Raw genomic sequence first — 19,614 nt, forward strand, 5'->3', positions numbered from 1 at the left:
CCTGTGCAACTTGTTCATTTTATACCTCAATGTTTTGACAACTAAGAGATGAGATGTGAGGATATGTTTTGATAAAAAGTTATCAAAACATAGCCTCACATCTCATCGCTTATTTACCTCGCCAGTTTGATAGATAAATCTCTTGATATATAGATAGATCGACAGACAGATAAATATCACATAATTTCTCGTGTTCCCAATTACACAATAATGGTTTTCAAACCTGTCTGTTTTGTAATGAATTTTGTTGTCGATGTCTAGCGTGATTTTTAATATATATGTTTAACGTAACCATTTTTTTAGTTGATGAGAAACTTTTGCAACGTGACAAAGTGACATGCATCAACAAGCCTGTAAATCGCCTCAAGTTCCTTTCTTTATTCAGTTGTTGATCGTCTAAAACTTAAGATATTATTTTGTCTAGTATGTTAGAACACACTAAAGGCACGAAATGGAATATTCCTTGGTTTTTTGGCTAGGAGTAAAATGTAATGCCTATTATATTACGAGGGCTATGGCAACAAAATACTCATTTTATTGTTTCGACCTTCGAGTACATATCCGACACAGTTAATCAAGCGAGAACCACATCACTCTATATAAAATCATATATGATATCACCTAATACACACTCGAGTGCCAAAACAACGAAAAGTATATGCTGCTGTCATAGCCCTATATATTACACATAATTTTTGCTGACATTGGTCAGATACCACATGCTTTTAGACGGAGGGAATTCTTATTTTCATTTTAACCTAAACTACTTTTTGGGAGTAACTGGGTTTTTCCTACATTAAAAATCCATATTGTCTTATACTTTGCTCAGCTGGGGCAATTAACAGATACTAAAACTTCGGAACCTTTCACTATATAAAGACGGATGTCAAACTGAGCTTACTGTCAGAGTAAAAACTATGACGTCCTAGGTTGTCGAACTCAAGTAAACTTCTTATATTTTTGAGACAGAAGTCAGTTATTATTAAAACTAGCAGGACTCGTTGAGAATTCCACAGCAGTTGCAAATTTTTTTAAAACAAAGTATAAATAAAAGGAATAGAAATTAAAGTAAAACAACTAACGACAAATTAAAAGAAAAAATTAGCAAATTCTCATGTAGCCTTTAACAGTTAAAAATTATTTGAAAAATTTTACATATATTTTCGATGAAAATTGAACACACCACACATTTTTTCTGAATAATTTTTATATAAATCTTAACGGGATAGATTTCAATTTACTTGCGCATTTTTAAAATTATTTAAAAGAAACTATAATAAAAAAACGTACAGTATCCCCTCAACATGACCTTTTTTAATTATGAAATAAAATAGCCAATTGAAAGCTGTAAACAGAAATACATGTTTGTATTTGAAAAATGTTTGGCAAGGAAATGGTTTTAATGCTTTTTTAAATTATAAAGAGCTACTATCAATGGAGGTAGTTCGTTTCTCATTAATAAATGTTAACGATGATGATGCCTTTTTTGACATAAGACGTAATAGCCAGTAAATTAAAATTTTAGATATATTTTTTCTAGTAGGACGCCCGGCGTACAATACGCTTACACATATATTTTTTTTCAGTTTGCGTATGTATGCATTATAGAATCAATCCTCTATTGAAAAGTACATATTATGAGGAATAATTTGCCCGGTGTAGCAATTCGTAAAAAAAAAACAACCAAAAAACGTGATAATGTCGTCGATTAAATTCTGTCTGTGTTTATTTACAATATAACGTCAGCTGATATTTGGGCTTGATGATCTTAAAATTAGATTTTCACCTCCTACAGAAGAACGGAGAATTTTACAGGGGCATATTTTACGTTACACCGGCCAAGGTTCCCTATGAAACTTTTTAAATTTATAAGAGAAGTAAAGCGATTTAAAAGATCGGATTATTTTATATTCAATACTTACCGCATGAATTTTTGTACGTAACATATCTAAGAAAACTGCCAGAAATAAAAATTACCTCTGTGTGAAATTTGAAAAAGATTAGCTCAGCCGTTTCGGAACCTATGAGAGAGGAACTCTCACATACACAAAGTGACGTTTATATTATTGTAGAGATTGAAACAGAGATATATATTATTTCTAAAGAAAGACACATATTTTGAAAGAGTAGTAAAGTAATTTCTATAATCGAACACTGTCAAAATCCGTACATGAATTGGAAAAGAGGCAAAACCTCATATCACATATTCCGTTCACTAACTTATATTTTGGCTAACCCACTTATTATCACACGGGATATTGTTAAAAATGTTTTACATGTAGGATGTCGAAGCACCTGTCTATTTTTATATTGGAAACGAGAATTTGCGTGTGTAGAGATTAGCGATTTGAGATAGCCATTGTTATTGAGTTTTAAATGTGATTGAACTTGGCCATGTTAAGGCATGTTACGGTCTTTTTCATTGTGCATGTAAGGTAGCCTGCCCTAAGTGTCTAACATGTAAATCAATACCTGCTTTTCAATCTTGATAAACGACAATACCCTCAATTAGAGATCCTATATGCATCTCTATCTACGGTCATCTTGTCCAGCGAAATAAACGATCAGAATAATGCTATTGTGCGTTTTCTCTCGGCCATTGGTATCCTATTCACCTGCGTTTTCTATTAAAAGTTTTTTTTTGTATAGTTAAACATTCGACCGTTTGTCAAGAACATAGAATGTTAACACATCATTGAATGCTTATATATAATTAAATATAGAAACATTGAGGCTACACAAATATTCTTTGTAGCCAAACGTAATATCTGTGTATTGAAATATTGGAGAAAAAAACGCAATGTGTATGCATTTTAAACAGATATGCTCACTTGCAATTAATGAATCAGTTTTGTAAAACAAATGTGTATTTTTAGTTGTCTGCGAGAGGCGCTGAAATATTATGTTATCCAATGTTTGTTCTAAATTATGAATGGGATGATGTCAATATTTTCTCGATTCCGCGACAATTGTTATTTAGTACTAAATTCCCAATTCCGACACAATTACCGATATCATTTCTTTATGAATCATTAACTAGTTAAATATGAAATTGTTATTTTGTCACAATTATCGTAAACACACATGTTTAATGTGAAGATATTTTCTCCAACGTAATACTACACTTGTTAGAGGAGCTATAAATTTTACTTTTACCGCTGTTTAAAACTATTAGAAGTTTACTATTTTATAATTATTACAATCAGTTGAGGAAGTTGTGTTAAACAAATCAAATAAGAAAATGGATATTAAAAAATGTTTTTGGCATTGGAAAATAAACACAAACTTTTCCGATACCGATACCGATTCTGATACACCAAAATGTTCCGATTTTTCCGATTCCCGGTGTCGATTAATCGTTCCAACACGAGTCTAAGTATACTCACAAGTTGGAATTACATGCGTTTTAGATCGAAGAACCGCATCAATCTTGCAATAAATACAATACTGAAGATATATTAGAAAGTACATCAGTATAACCTTCTAATCCGTAATTTTGTCACCCATTTGGTAAGTCGCTATTATTTAGATTATATCGGGTTCTGTAGCTTTTTGCGCAAAAGAAATCACAAAATCATGTCACTCGAGCATAAAGGTTAAAGAGTATACAGTAATCAAAGGGGCAATATCATAGTAAGCTTTAGAAGTGTAAAATTAATAAATTAGATTATTTAAGGGGAACGGCTCATCAAGAACTTGTTTACATTGGACTTGAAGACAATCATATTGTAGTCAGCGGGAAAGCAGAAAAACGGAAGAGAGTTCCACGGGTCTGCAGTTCTAAGAAAGAAAACGAGTGGGGGAATTATTGATAGTATTTTCAGTTAGACGAGTTTTTCTCGTGAATGTTTGGCTAAGTGGGACCAAAGATTGGAGCTCAGACAAGCGCTTGCCATGAAAATAATGATAAAGCAGTGTCTGGATCGCAATTTCTCTTCTGTGAGAAAAGGTTGCAAGGATGATAAATAGGAATCACCCACTAGGCAACGAAATCTATTTTGAAATGTCAAAGTAGGATCAGATCTTTCTAGCAACTCCTGTCCAGATGTGGCAAAAATACTTCATCCCTGTACATACCTGGCTCTTATATATGAAGAGAATTTCATCAGCATGGAGATATCTACTGGCTTGATATAAAGATCCCATCATTTTATCAGTGACCTTGCCAACGGACTTGATGTAAGTGTTCCATTTAAGAGTAGGAGTAAAAGTCAATCCAGAAGGCCAGTTGCTTTACTGGAATCAAGGCTTTTGATTAGCTTGTCAACATCACAGTATATCTGTTATGTTGGAAGCGATGGAAAAAATTATTTCTGTGCTCAAATACAGCATCATATCCCGGAGAGAACTACGGTTTGTTGTAAGGATTTGTAGGAATATTTTCGAGAGTCTGAAACGGTTTTTACCTACAATTAATCATTCCATCAGGTCTGTTTCTATAGAGGGCACATTCTTTTTAACATGGTACGCAGCGGTAGATCTGATATAGGAAGCTATCCCAGTCAGCCATAGTGTATCGATATACTGTACGATGGAGAGGTATGTCTGAGGACTTATTATATTTCGTTTTTATTTTAACTGATAAAAACTGCGTAGTCGGAAGATCCCAGTGGGGACAGGACGGAAGATGAACATAGGTTTACCTACTGACAATCAGTATCGGCACACGGCTGGGTTCGCGAACAATCTGAATAAGGTCATAAGCAGAAATCGTGACAGAAACGTTTGGAGCCCATAATTAAGCGACAGTAAGATAGTTAAGAACTTCAAGCTTATTATTATTATTATTATTATTATTATTATTATTATTATTATTATTATTAATAATAACAATGCTATTATTATTAGTGTAGGTATCTTTATTATGTTTGTTATTGTTATTCTATTATTGTTAATATAAATATGGTTATTTTTATAAGTTTTGTTTTTGTTATTATTAATATTTTGTTATTGTTATTAACAATATTTTTGTTATTATTATTAATATTATTATGTTCGCTATTGTTAGCATTATTATTATTATTATTATTATTATTATTATTATTATTATTATTATTATTATTATCAATATTTCTGGTAGTGTTATTATTAATATTATAATTTCTGTTATTATTTTTGCCATTGTTTTAATTATTATTATTATTATTATTATTATTATTATTATTATTATTATTATTATTATTATTATTTTAACCGTAAGGATCCAAGCTTCATGTCTAATTTGATGCAATTCGCTCGAGAAGTTTTAGAGCCTATAATTTAGCAATAATGATAGTCAAACAAAAAAAACTGCTATTGTTATTATTACTAGTATTATTAATATTGCGATTATAATTACCATCGTTATAATAACTATTGTTATTATTATTACTATTGTAATCGTTAATATATTCATTATTATTAATATTGTCATTATTATTTATATTGTTATTATTAATATGATTACTATTCTTATTTTTATGTTTTAAGTATTATTATTATGGTTATTTTAAGATTAATATTTTATTATAATATTATTATTGTTATTAATTATTTTATATGCTGTTTAATTATTGTTATTATTATTATTGTACTTATTATTACTAGCAGAACTCGTGTGAATTCCACCGTAGTGAAAAATTTAAAAACAAACAACCATCAGTATAAAACTTATCACATAACCAAACAATTAAATGATGTTGAAATATATACATTTTAAGACTTAACTAAATCACAAAGCTCCGGATCTTTAGGTCTTGATATCTCTACTGACACAATTGCATCAATTTTTTTAACTGTTCAGATCTTATCCTGCCCTCACAGCATTATGATCATATGGCAATGTGGTTGTCGTCTTTTTGAAATCGAATACAATTGAATTGGCTGGCGATAACTAACTTATCAATATTGTGATTGCCACCGACTAAACACTGGCGGACGATAATAAACTTATTAGTATTGTACTCTGCGCTGACCAAACATATGCTGACAATAACTAACTTTTTCGTATTGTGATCTGCATCAATCAAACACTGGCTTTGGATAAGTAACTTACAAATATTGTGATCTGCACCGATCAAACACTGGCTGGCGATAATTAACTTATTAATATTGTGATCTGCGTCCTCAAGACACTGAATGCCAATAAATAACTTTTTAGTACGGTTATCTGCACTGACTAAAGTCTAGCTGGCGATAATTAACTTATATTAATATTCGCCTACCATACACTGGTTAAAGATAACTAACGAATTAGTATTGTGATCCGCAACAAGCAGACACTGACTGGAGTTAAGTGATTTATAACTATTGTGATCTGCATCAACCAGACACTGGCTGGCGCAAATAGCTTATTATTTTAATCTGCATCCACCATACATGAACAACTGTAGCATGCTAATAAATGCCATTCTCAAAGTTTTCGCATCAATCATAAGCTGCTCGATCATCCGAAATTATTATGGTTCCTGGCAAAATCCACGAACGAATTATTAGGAATAATATTCCCTCCTTAAAATGACTGTAATGTTCTATATATATCTATCTCTGTCATTGTTACATAAATTAAGTAGTTGAAAAAGAAAACAAATCATTTTTTTATAACAATTCATCAGAAGTGACTTTTCCAGGGCATTTTTCTAATTAATCATAATTGACGTTTCCTGGGCATTTTTGTAATTAATCATTAGTGAATTTTCCAGATCATTTTATAATTCATAAGTAAGGACATTTTCATGACATTTTTGTAGTAGTAAATTTTTGTATATTAAATTAAGTAGATGAAAACATTTTTTTCTCACAGTTGATTCGAAATGACATTTCCCAGGTATTTTTCTAAGTAATCTTAAGACACTTTTTACGGGCACTTTTTTAATGCAATAGCTTAGTTATATTAAATAAAGTAATAGAAAAACAAATCATTTTTATGAGGGCTTGCTTTAACAGCGACACCATTTTTTTTTTTTTTAGTATTGCACTTTTCATTTTAAGGGATGGTCAGGATGATAACGGTACTAAGCGAATACGGGTAATTATACATAGCATATTAATGTTTTGTCATCATTATAATTACTATTAATCGTTTTATCATTATTATTATTACTATATACTTACTAAAAGTTTCTACGCGAGTCATTATAACTGATAGCTCAGTGATAACTGCAGGTCACCTTTCGGAATATAAGACGTTGTAGAAGAAAGAACGGTGAAAATCCTTGTAAAAAGTTCAGCGAGTACTCCTAATATACTCTGCCACTGCATACGTTTCTTGACAAACGGACAACCGTCCTAATATGTAAAAGTTTTGCTCTAAATCATGTGATGAGGCTCTCCAGAGAAACAATGACATTTGTATTTATGAGCTATTCAATTTATTTTTATTGTTTTAGCACAATTAGCAGAATAATAACATTAGTAGCACTAGTGGTAAAAGTAGTATATATAACATTATTAGTAGTAAGATCTATTTCCTCTAATTGTATATTTATAAACTCAAGATCGACGAGTCATGCGAAATTTGGTGCACTTCTTTTAAGTAGTTTTGAATTTTAGCCAGCAGCATTCACCTTAAACGCGATGAACCGGCTTCCTCTGAAGGAAGAAGTATCAAGGGAATATTTAATTCACAATCGGTCCCCAACTGCATGGAAATACCCAGATAGGGGAAATGTAGCAACGTTAGGTTTTTGAAACTTGCAGGGAGGCAACGACGTCTTCTATATGGGATGTAGTATTTCAAAAGAATAACCCCTTCTGGTATGGGCCAAGCTAAACATTGCTTAACTTTGGTGATCTGACGTTATTCTGGATGGAAACCGCGAATGGGTAGGGATGCTAAGTCGCTTAACTGTATTCTCAGTAATTACTGCTTTATATATTTGTGGTCTCAACACGTTTTGACCAACTAATCCTCTGGCATGCTTAGGATAGCGTTGAAATCGCTATCGCCAGAAAATGCTCACCTGAAAACGTAGAAATTCAACGGTACCAGATGAGCATTGTCTGAAAATAGCAGTTTCAACACTGCTCAAACAGACCAGATGATTATTTGGCCAAAAACGTAGTCAGACAGTAATCATGGAAGGCAGTAACAACTGAGGATAAGTAAACCGACTCGGTATTTCTATCCTGTCGCGGTTAACCACCTGACGAAGGCCAGAGGAATAGTTGGCCGAAACGTCGTGAAATAACAGCAACTACGAAGATAAGGATAATAGTTCGCAAATAAATAAATTAATATAGTTAATATCATCATCATCACTGCCAAACCACATTGACTTTTATAACGAGTTATTAGCAGAGATCGTTTAATGAAAGCAACAGGTAATGATTACTGGGGTCTGTGTGACAAGAATCTCTCAATATTTTCAGTACTCTCCGTTTGTTTTGATACTCGTTAAAAAGCCTCTTTGCCTTCTCATAACAGCTCATTAAAATTGGTTTATCGATGGCAGTTATCATGGCTCTCGCTTGAATGTGATTGCCGATAAAACCTCCCAGAATATCAGTATTCTCCGTTCCTTTCAAGTTGAGATCTGGATGATGCCCTCTTTCCCCCATTTTATCATATCCATAACCGTCTATGGCCGTGTGTAATACCATTTGAGCATGGTTTCACTATTTTGGAAAGGAGTTTTTATTATCATAATTACTTACTAAACGTTTTCACACTAGCCATCATCAAATAATCCTTTTTCACGAAAAACTGGAGTTCCGTGGAGTCTGAGTGACAACAATTCCCTCCAAATGTTCAGTACTCACCACCTGGATTCAATTCTGGGTTGAGCAAGATAATAATGCGAGATTTTTTTACTAGTGACATTTTTACAGATAGACTCCGATTTGATTTGACTTTTTTGGTAGTTTGAAGTGTATTTATTCTCTAATATAAACGTTTTCTTTTTTGCTTTTAACCATCTTTGAATTGGATATTGTCGGCAGTTTTTTCGACTTTTCAAGGTAAATAAAGTATGAAGATTGAGGAACTTTAATCTTCATAAATGTGAAATATTAGCGAATAATCTACTTTTGTGTTTATTGCGCATTTTGTAATTATTAAAAACAAATCATTCTACTTAAATATCGTATTATTTTTATGTTAAACTTGTGATTCTATTTATTGAAAGCGTACTATTATATTTTTCTTTAAATACCCTACCATATGTTTGAAAATTGTGCTATTCTAGTCATAAAAAAACTTTATATTCTATTTCTGATACATATTTGATTACAATGTGATATTAAAAATGTACAACTTTATCTAATAAATGGTTAGTTGCTTGGCTGATTGTTTTGTTTTACGGCATATCAATACTTTTCAGGTTATTTAAGATCGAATTCAGTTATTTTGGAAATGGTATTCACGTTGAATCCAGTTATTTTGTAGGTTTTCATTATTCAATTTCTTTGTATATACAATCACTACTTTGTGGTATTTGGTTTGGTTCTTTTATAGTGGACTTTATCGGTGTTGCTCCCTGCCTTACAAACTATGAATGAGTTTTGCAATGGAAGAAGGCAAAGGGTTACAGTTTTAATGTTTGGTAAATTGTAAGTTAGGAAACTAATTATGAAATGAAGGAGAAGGAAAGAGATAATGGGAAGAAGAAAAAGGAAAAGATGTTAGGTTGTTTTTGCTTTTGGTTTTGACGAACATAATTAGGTTTTGCAAAAGGAAGTAGAAAAACAAAACTTATCACCGTAAGGTGCATTTCGTAACCGGAAGTCAATATCTTCAGGCAGCCTGATATGGTAGCACCAGCCTATTAAAAGTACTAGCCTCTTTATGAAAAAAAAACACACTTACTTTCCAATTTATAAAAAAAACCGTTCAATTCTTTCATAAAAAACACACACCAGTATATTTATGTAAAAATATTTATCTATTTATTTAAAACGTAACATTCTATATATATATATATATATATATATATATATATATATATATATATAAACATATTGTTCTATATGTCAGACGCAATATAATATTCATCGAAAACGTACTCTTCTATTTACTCCACCTTACATTTATTCGATTATTAAAGCGATAGCATACAATGCATACAAACCTGATCTCTCATCAAAGCGAATCTGTTTCGTTGATAAATATTTCAATTCAAAACAAATTTCTAGTTGGTTTTGTAAAGCATCGTTCGTCTCTTCCCGCGTAATATTCCAACTTGAATAGGGCGACGTGTTTTTACTTACCTTTTGTATATGGTTTTGCGTTTTGCACAGGGAGACGATAAATGGCGCAGACAAGGAAAAAAATCATAAAATGGCACATACATCTTAATATACACAATTCAGAACGGTTCTGTAAACTCTTGCGGATATTTATTATTTTTTTCCTTTTCCAAGTATATCTTTCTTTCATGAGGGATTCTATTTTTGGAGCATTTTACTTGTCATCCACGAAAATGGAGACAAACAAGTAGAATAATAATAAAAAAAACAGCGAGAAAGCATCACCATAAAGACTTCTAATATGCATTTCTCTTATTTGTTCGCATTTTTTCCTCTAGTTCTTCATTTCAATTATCTGCCCTGGTCGATTTTGTTTTCTTCCGCTTTCGTAGACCAGAAATCCTGCCTGGATGTATTTTTATTGCTCCCTTTTGTCATCGACCATTGAAGTCGATGCTTACCTCTTATTCGACTTATTCACTTAACAGCGAGAAAACTTTCAGCGCTTAAACGTGAATTAGAAAAAAAATGCAATAGCGTATATAAAGAAAAAAGAAGAAAATTGTGCGCACTCGCAGTTTTCATGCAAACGTATATGCATTCTTGAGTACGTGCATCGAGTAAACTACTTAGCCACTCATGCAGTGTACTTAACCGCCGTAAATTAAAAACAAAAATAATATACAACAAATAAGTGCCACCAAAGGAAAATATTTTTTTACGAAGCTAGTGCAAACACTTTTTAAAGAGTTTTTTTGTGGAATTACTAGAAGACCACCCGGCGTGTCCTAGTCGTAAAATACGCATAAATATTATATTTTAATTCATACAAAAACTAATACACGTACATGCGTGTACTGTTTTTTTTTCTCAACAGTTTCTATCTCCTAAGAAAAAAAGAGAGAAATTTCTCGGTCTACGATCGAAACAAAAGTCTAAAAATAATGAGTCAAGTACAATAACCATTATGCCGTCTTGACACGCTCCATAAAAATGTTTTCAAACCTACTTATTTGTAGCATAATTAATCTGCCATTTAAACAATTCACGCATGCGCATTCGTCGAACAGTTTGCACACAGAGAAATATATCCGATGACCTCCTCACGTACTCATTTTTAATTGACCCTTTAGCAGCCCGGTATTTCTGGTTGAAAACCGATTAAAAAGTCTTTACATGTCTGAATACTCCATATACAAAATTTAAAGTATGTACACAAAACATCCGTTGAGTATATAGGCTGTGACGTCTCCTCATGCACATTTTTACTTTTATAGATACATAGATAAAACTTCGTTTAGGAATAAAACCCCAAGACAACAAAAATGTGTGTTGGTCTTTTCTTTCTTGATGTTTTTAATTATTTACTAAATCTAAGCCCCACTGTTTTCAAATAGATTCAGAGTAATATTTAGGGCTTATTCTTTTCATCGTCTTGCCTCTTGAGTATATATCCTTTAATATATTATATGTTTTATATAGGGTAGGGCAATTCGTTTATATTTCAAGATTTAAACTGGCGATTAAAGCTAAAAGAAATCAGCCGGCATTTAACCGACAAAGCGTTTAAATTCATATCACACAAACATTGCTGCGGAGGGGCAGAAACAGATACTCGGACATGTGATAACCGACGGAGACGGCTAAGTTTTAATAAAATCAGTGAGGATGCCATCAATATAAACGTAGAGTCACTCCATGAAAAAAAAAACATTTATTACTAATAAATAAATTGAACAACCACAGAAAGTAGAAATAAACTAACCTTTTTACCTAACGTGTCTATCTATTATTGAATGTGCAATAGTAAGTTTTTAGTAATTTTTAATTACCGTAAGATTTATACATTAATGTCACGAATTCCCATAGAATCTTTGCATGCATATGTTCATAGACGGCACAATCACGATGATACACCGGTTCCCGCCAGATCACCGATGTTAAGCAACGTTGAGGCTGGCCAGTACCAGATTGGTGACCATTTAGTAAGGTGAGGCGCTACATTACCCGAGAGGTAAAATAGCAGGTTGAGAAACTGGCGTGGTCTATCTTTCTCTCGAGGGAAGATGGGATTCTCTTAAGCCGCGGTAGGCACCCCGTCTAGTGATAGTGTTAGTATAAAAATACCCTTAATAGCCCTGGCAAAACATGAAGTATTCAGATACCGACAAGATTCGAATTACACTATAAATTTGTGTAGTCAGTTCAATCACGGCTACATCCGCACTGAATATGTGTAAAAGTATATTTGAACTCCTATAATTAATGTCAAATTTCGACACGAATTCAATCTTTTTAGTAAATTTACTCTATTTGGTATCAAAGTGTGCACGTTCGCTAATGTGCGGAGAATCTAGATGTTGCTCCATGGTCGAGTCATACCAAAAGCTTAATGGTTCTAGTGTATATTACGAACCAGATATCTGTAAATATTTACTTGGATTTATCCGGCATCTTTCGTAAATTCTGGAATATACGGAGCACCGCCAAGTGCTGTCGAGGGTCGCCAGGCCCCGGCGAGCAGATTTGAATAAAAAATCAAACGCGGGAAAACAGAAAATAACATTAATAGGATACAAAATATAATTAAGAAATCGAAAAGCTATAAAACAAAATCTAACAACAATATACCGTAAGTTTTATGAAAAAAATATTGTTTTTTATTTCATTGTGTTAATTAGCAGAAACATTTTTTTTTCGCGCGATTAACACTAAAAATGAGGTGGGTGGCTAAATATGAGGAATTAGCGGTTAGGTTTAGGTGTTAGTTTTAGGGTTTGGGTTAGGTTTTAGTGTAAGGGTTAGGGCTAGGTTTTAGTGTTAGGGTTAGGGTTAGGTTTTAGTTTTAGGGTGGGTTAGGTTTTAGTGCTAGTGTTAGTTTCTTCCAATCCACATTAATTTCTTCAGGTTTTTTGTAGCTATATCTTTCACCTCATCACTATCAGTTTGTTCTGTTGGCAGAACTCCACTACTTGCTATGGCGTCTGCACTAACCTGTCCAGCATAGTTAGATCAACTGCCGAGTGCTGCTCTAGGATTTAAAATTAATAACTAAAAAAGTTTTTTAAAATCTTTTTCTTCCAATTTATCAAAAGCAGTCTGCCTGGCTTCTCATTAGCTAATCGCGATTGTTGTCGATTTCTGATTGGCTGATTAATCCAATTATCTCCCGGTATATACCAGCTGATTTCCTAAGTTTCCGGTTCAGTCTTGAACGACGTTTACCTGAATTCCATTTGTAATATGATATAGATTACCCCTTGCTAAACATTCAGAATTATAAGGTAAAAATCCAGTGTAAATTGGGCGATCCTTAGAAACTTACTGCTACCCCCTCATATTGATATTATACATAAATGAAAGTGAATCTCTGGGTCGTGCTTGACTAATGGCCCTGACTTTACTGTACTTTAAAATATAGCTTTAAAATATTCTACATTTAATAATGCATGAGTTTCCCTTTTGTATTGTCATTATTATTTAACAGTTAGAAAAAGTGGAATTAATACGACACCATGGCGATCCTCTACTGTGACTACATTTAGGGAGCTTGAAGCTGACCTGTAGTTACTATTATTCACAGGTCTATTCTAAATTATATTCAAAGCCAGGCTTTATGTAGAATCTATTGCTACAAGACTATACAAACTATAAGTCGTCTACAAAAACGAATCACACCCTACTTGTTTACAAAATGTTTACAAAATGGTTCAATGAGAAAATTCACAGAATTTTAATAATAAAATGGGATTTTTAACAAAATAACTTTACTGAGTTAAATGACATGCCGTCATCCGCTGTTCCTGGTTATCCTTCATCACCTTTTTAATTTATCTCTTGTCTCTTTATCTCTATTTCAACGAAACGAAATAATTCCGTCATCATTTGTGAAACAATCCGTGTTCTTGTTTATCCCCTATTGCTTTTTTAAGAATTACATTATCCATTTATATACATCATCATTTGGTGACATTATTTTGTTGATGTCACTTGGTGATATAATTTTTAAGATATCCAATCCAATCCAGCGCGGACGTAGCCGTGATTGAACTGACTACACGAGTTTGTTGTGTAATTCGAATCTTGTCAGTATCTGAATACATTATTTTGTGTATGTAACTTGGTTTGGGGACAAACAAACGATATAACAATATAAACAAATCTTTTGTTTTAGATAATTAAATAGATTTTTGACAACGGTAATAACTTATCAAAGCCCGGAGGCCACTCGAGGATAAAGGTAATGTGTATAGGGTAGTCATTGTTAGTAGTGAAAATTAGGTATAATTAGATTATTTAAGGGGTTTTACGTTAGACTGAAAGACAATAATATTGTTATCAGCTGGAGAGCAGATCAGAAGAACAGAGTTCCACAGGCGGGTAGTTCTTGAAAAGAAGCTTTGTTAATGGAATCCACATGTAGATTTAGGCATCTATAGAGGGTGGGAGAATTGTTGACAATGGTTTTGGCTTAACGAGTGTTTTTGTGAACGATTGCCTGAGGGAACCATAGATTTGAGCTCAGTCAAGCACTTGCCAGAAAAATAACGATAGAGGAAAAACAAGCTCGCAACGTTTCTTTCCATGGAAAAGAGGTTTCAAAGTAGAGGAAAGGGCATAAACTTCTAAGTTACGAAGTCGGTTATTAACTATGTCAATCCAGGATAAGTTGCTCCAACCAGTTTCTGCTCATATTTGGCAACAGTACTATGTCCTAAGACGTATTTTGCTCACGTATAGGTAGAGGATTGCAACTGTAGTGATATATCTACTGAGGCGGGAAAATTATCGAATTATTTTTTAAGCGAGCTTGCCAACGGGTTTGATTACGTGCTCCATTTCAGTACAGGAAAGAAGATCAGACTAAGAAGCTTGTCTAAACATGGAGTGCTATTTACAGGAGAGCTGTTCAGTTACATTAGGGCCAGTCCTTGATAATGAAAAGAGAGAACATTGGTTGTAGATAAATTACATTTAAACAGCCACCTTTTTCATGTGCTTAGGATAAGATGAGAAGGAATCGGAGAACCATGTGCTTAGGATAAGATGAGAAGGAATCGGAGACATACTTGTCATTTGTAACCTTTGAAGTGTTCCTCTCACAGATTATTCTTGAACTCAGAAATGATCTTGCTTATTTATTTAGTAATATTAAACTAATGGCAGCCATTTAAAAACTTTTCAACGTTAATTGCTTTTTAGTGTTTTTTTTTCCTCGTAGAATATGAAAGTTTTCACAATGTTTCTTATTTCTGAAAGCATTTTCTGGCTTAAAATTTGGTGGTGTTAATGCTATTTGAGTTCTAGGTTTTGTATTCTATTTTATTTTTAAATTATTTACGATATTATTTTAACCATTATTTTTATTGATATATTTCACACCGTTCTCTTTGTAACAAGAAAATAATCATTTCGATTTACGTTATTTGGTATTTTTCCTCGCGATTCATGGGCATTTTAAAAGAACTGGTAAGTTTCTGTAGAAATTCAAGCAGAAATATATAATATAAGAATGTTCCTAAATAACATATTTTTGGCATTCTAAATCAAGTATGCCATTAAGAAAACGATAGGTTCTTTGAGACATGCAGCCATTAAATGTATGATCTTAAAGAAAGACGTTTAGTATCAAACGAGAAGAAAAAAGTAATGAAAAAAAAATTGCCATTTTCAGATATTCTGACATTTGCTCTTTCAGACGATAAAATATTCCGTGTACTATACTCGCTTTTTAAAATCTGTCCTGTGGGTGACCAACAAATAATTTTGAACTTTAAAAATGTCATAATTTTATTGGTGTGTTAGTTTTCACACTAAATATATTGTATTACCTTTTCTCCACCTCTATCAAGTTATTGCCTACGTGCCTCCCGTTCTCTTTCCTTTCACTGATATTTTTCGTTCATTTTTTAAGCCTTGATTCCTAGCAACAATTTTAGAAAGAGGTCACGTGAATTCTTGTAGTTGTTTGTGGAAGAAGAATATTGTATTTTTTTTAAAAAAACAAAATTGCAACGTATTAGCGTTTAATTAAAACGGCAAAAAGGAGACGCGATTGAGTTCAATATGTATATTAAATGGTTGGAAATTGAAGCGAATTTGTTGAATCGCAAATAAGTATTAATAACAAAGTTGAAAGTTTTATATAATAATAATAAACTTCCCCATGAAGGTAGATCTAGAAATTCACGAAAAACACTCGTCTAGCTGAAACCATTGTCAATAATTTTCCCCACCCTTTATCTGTGCCTAAACCTTAATATAAATTCCATCAGCAAAACCTATTAGTTAGAACTGCACGCTTGTGGAACTCTCTCCCTTTTTTTCTGTTTTACAAATGACTCCAACTTGGTTGTCTTCAAGTCCAACGTAAACAAATTCTTGATGCACCGTCCCCTTAAGTAATCCAATTTACCAAATTTCCACTACTAACGATTTCTATATTCTCCCATTCACTACTGTACACTCAGTAACATTTATCCTCAAGTAGCCTCCGGGACTTGATAAGTGGTGACCCCTATGTAAAAAACGGTTCAGTTACATTCACAAAGCGATCGATTTGCGAAGACGACGAAAGTGTGTAATATATTTCTTTTGGTATAATCTAAAATAAACAGTGAAAAGACAACTGCAATATACTTGGTTATTTAGTGACAAGACAACTGCAATATACTTGGTTATTTAGTGACAAGACAACTGCAATATACTTGATTATTTAGTGACAAGACAACTGCAATATACTTGGTTATTTAGTGACAAGACAACTGCAATATACTTGGTAATTAAGTGACAAGACAACTGCAATATACTTGATTATTTAGTGACAAGACAACTGCAATATACTTGTTTATTTAGTGACCAGACAACTGCAATATACTTGGTTATTTAGTGACAAGACAACTGCAATATACTTGGTTATTTAGTGACAAGACAACTGCAATATACTTGGTTATTTAGTGACAAGACAACTGCAATATACTTGATTATTTAGTGACAAGACAACTGCAATATACTTGGTTATTTAGTGACAAGACAACTGCAATATACTTGGTTATTTAGTGACAAGACAACTGCAATATACTTGGTTATTTAGTGACAAGACAACTGCTACATACTTGGTTATTTCGTACGCTATTAATTTATAAGACCACAAAGAATTCTTTATTTACAACTAACCCTGTCCAATGCACTAGCAACATCAATATTACAATAATCATTACAATCTAAGGTAAGTAAACACGTTGAAAGAAAACAATACTTTCTCCAATCAATAATCTAGCATATCAGAATGTTTTATTGATAACTTAGCACATTCTCAATAACTGTGTGGAAATAGTGCATTGGCAATTAGCATGTTGTTCATGGCAATTATTTTGAAAAAGTGTATTGAACTCATGAGAATAAAATAGTGTTTACACACGAATACATACATGATGGCAGCAAAATCGTTCTCGAGTATTGCCATTACTTAATACATTACTGGCTCAAATGAAGCAGACATGACCGCCACTAGCAGCAGGTGCCGGACGGTCACTTCTATGAACCTTCTACAAGTCCTTCACATTTGCTGATAATCTGGTCCAGGCTGTGGTGCCCTGAACATCTGCCGGTCTAGACCTTGGATGTTCCAGAGCCTTTGTTTTCATTGAGGTCCATATCCGAATCAGTCCTCATTGAATGTCCCCGTTTGCTGTTTTAGGCTACAGCCAGCCTTTTTGTTATCGAGATACACACCGATAGTAAAATGTGTATCCCATCAAGTAATGCATGCATACATACGCACATACATGCATACATACACACAAACGCACACATACATATATATATATATATATATATATATATATATATATATATATATATATATAATAACAAAGGACCTCACAAAAAAAGAGGACAAGCGACTTATGGCTGAACGCAAAAAAAAGGAGGAATTTTCCAAAAGTCGACTAGAAATAGTAAAACAAGAAAACATGTATATAATTAGACGTCCCGTGTTTTCTATCACACAAAGGTAAATTGTGTTTGTGTGTGTATGTTTATATGCTGAAAACTATTGCCAATCGTATCTGACTGGATTAAAACTGGAAACATCTGAAAGATAATGCATCGGATGTATAATATGTGAAAATTAGAAAATAAAATTAATTCTGTGGTAGTCAACCAGTTTTCGTGTCACTGTTTTCATAAGTCACGCACGCGTAATTAACTGAAAGTGTGTTTAAAAGCTTATTTGGCAACCTCATGACCTGATCGAACCCGTGGCCGTGTAAGCAAACACGTGTTCCCATACGTTTTTGCCTTCTCTACCACTTGCGCGTTTTATGTTCGAGCCCGGCCTACGCGGCTTATGTTTTATTTTCGTTTACTTTTTCAATTGCACGGACACTCCCTGCTATTTTAATTGAAAGAAAAGTTGGTTTTATTCATTTATTTTTATTTTATTTGGGAGGGTGGAGTTTTTTTCAGCAGACAGGAAACAAAAATACTCAATATGCGGAGTATAGCTTCTCTCCGTATCATTTATACCGAAATATCTGATTGGGAGGTTGTCACATACTTCATCTTGTAAGTTGCTGTGTTTTTATCTTGTCTTATTACTTAAATTGTTATGTGAGTAACGATGGAGTTGACATATATTAATGAAACAGTGACCAATGTCCTTAGTATAGCGGGTTTGTCCAAACAGAACTTCAAGTGGGGCCGGGCAACGCCGGGTATCTATGGTTGTTAATGTCTAAATGAGAAAATTAGAATGATAAAATTTGAACAATCCCAAAGCATTAAATTGTGAAAGCAAACAACTGTATGGTGCTTACACGAAATGAACGTCTCTTTATGATAACAATAGATACCAAAACATAAACTGATCACAATTTTTAGACAGTTGAAATAGAAGAAAAATCAGCAGAACCATAATATGATTAGAATTATATTTGTTTAGCATAAGTAGAGCATGCCATTCTTGAAAAGCACTGTTTTAGAAGATAATCTGCGATTTATTACATCCCTACTTTATGAAATACCCACCCTAGAGTATACCTCGTCATAAAATCCGAAGTGAAGCTCCAAAGGCAATTATATCGACAGCATTGATGCCAAACTGAATTGCCTTGCTGTTTCTGCGGATCGATTAGCGGCACGGAGACGAGGCGAACACATTGTTAAGACAACGTGCTCTCTGTTTACTTGAGGAGTATGGTCCTGTGTCCTGTTCTGTTCTAGTTCTTACTCTCTCTTTAAGAATGTATTTGAAATGAAATAAAAGCGGGCTGAATCGACCTCCCCCGAAGAATGGAGTATTATGGGATGATGATATCCTCAAACGGCCCACAGTCTCATGCATATCCCCGTCAGGGCAGATGACAACTATTGCAGAAATAGGTCTTTTAGTATTTTCTCAATCGCATGAGGACCCCCACCGAAGAAGGTCTATACTGCCCAAACATT

General features: G+C 33.2%; 1 protein-coding gene across 1 annotated transcript in view; it reads right to left on the reverse strand.

Annotated features, from left to right (window-relative positions):
• Positions 1-19,614, reverse strand: part of LOC145246655 (neuronal acetylcholine receptor subunit alpha-10-like) — a 1,821,427-nt gene that overhangs the window by 1,573,159 nt on the left and 228,654 nt on the right. The window lies entirely within an intron of this gene.

The sequence above is a fragment of the Euprymna scolopes genome, chromosome 24, assembly GCF_053919585.1.
Source record: "Euprymna scolopes isolate OS-2025 chromosome 24, ASM5391958v1, whole genome shotgun sequence".
In the NCBI taxonomy this organism is placed as follows: Eukaryota; Metazoa; Mollusca; class Cephalopoda; order Sepiida; family Sepiolidae; genus Euprymna; species Euprymna scolopes.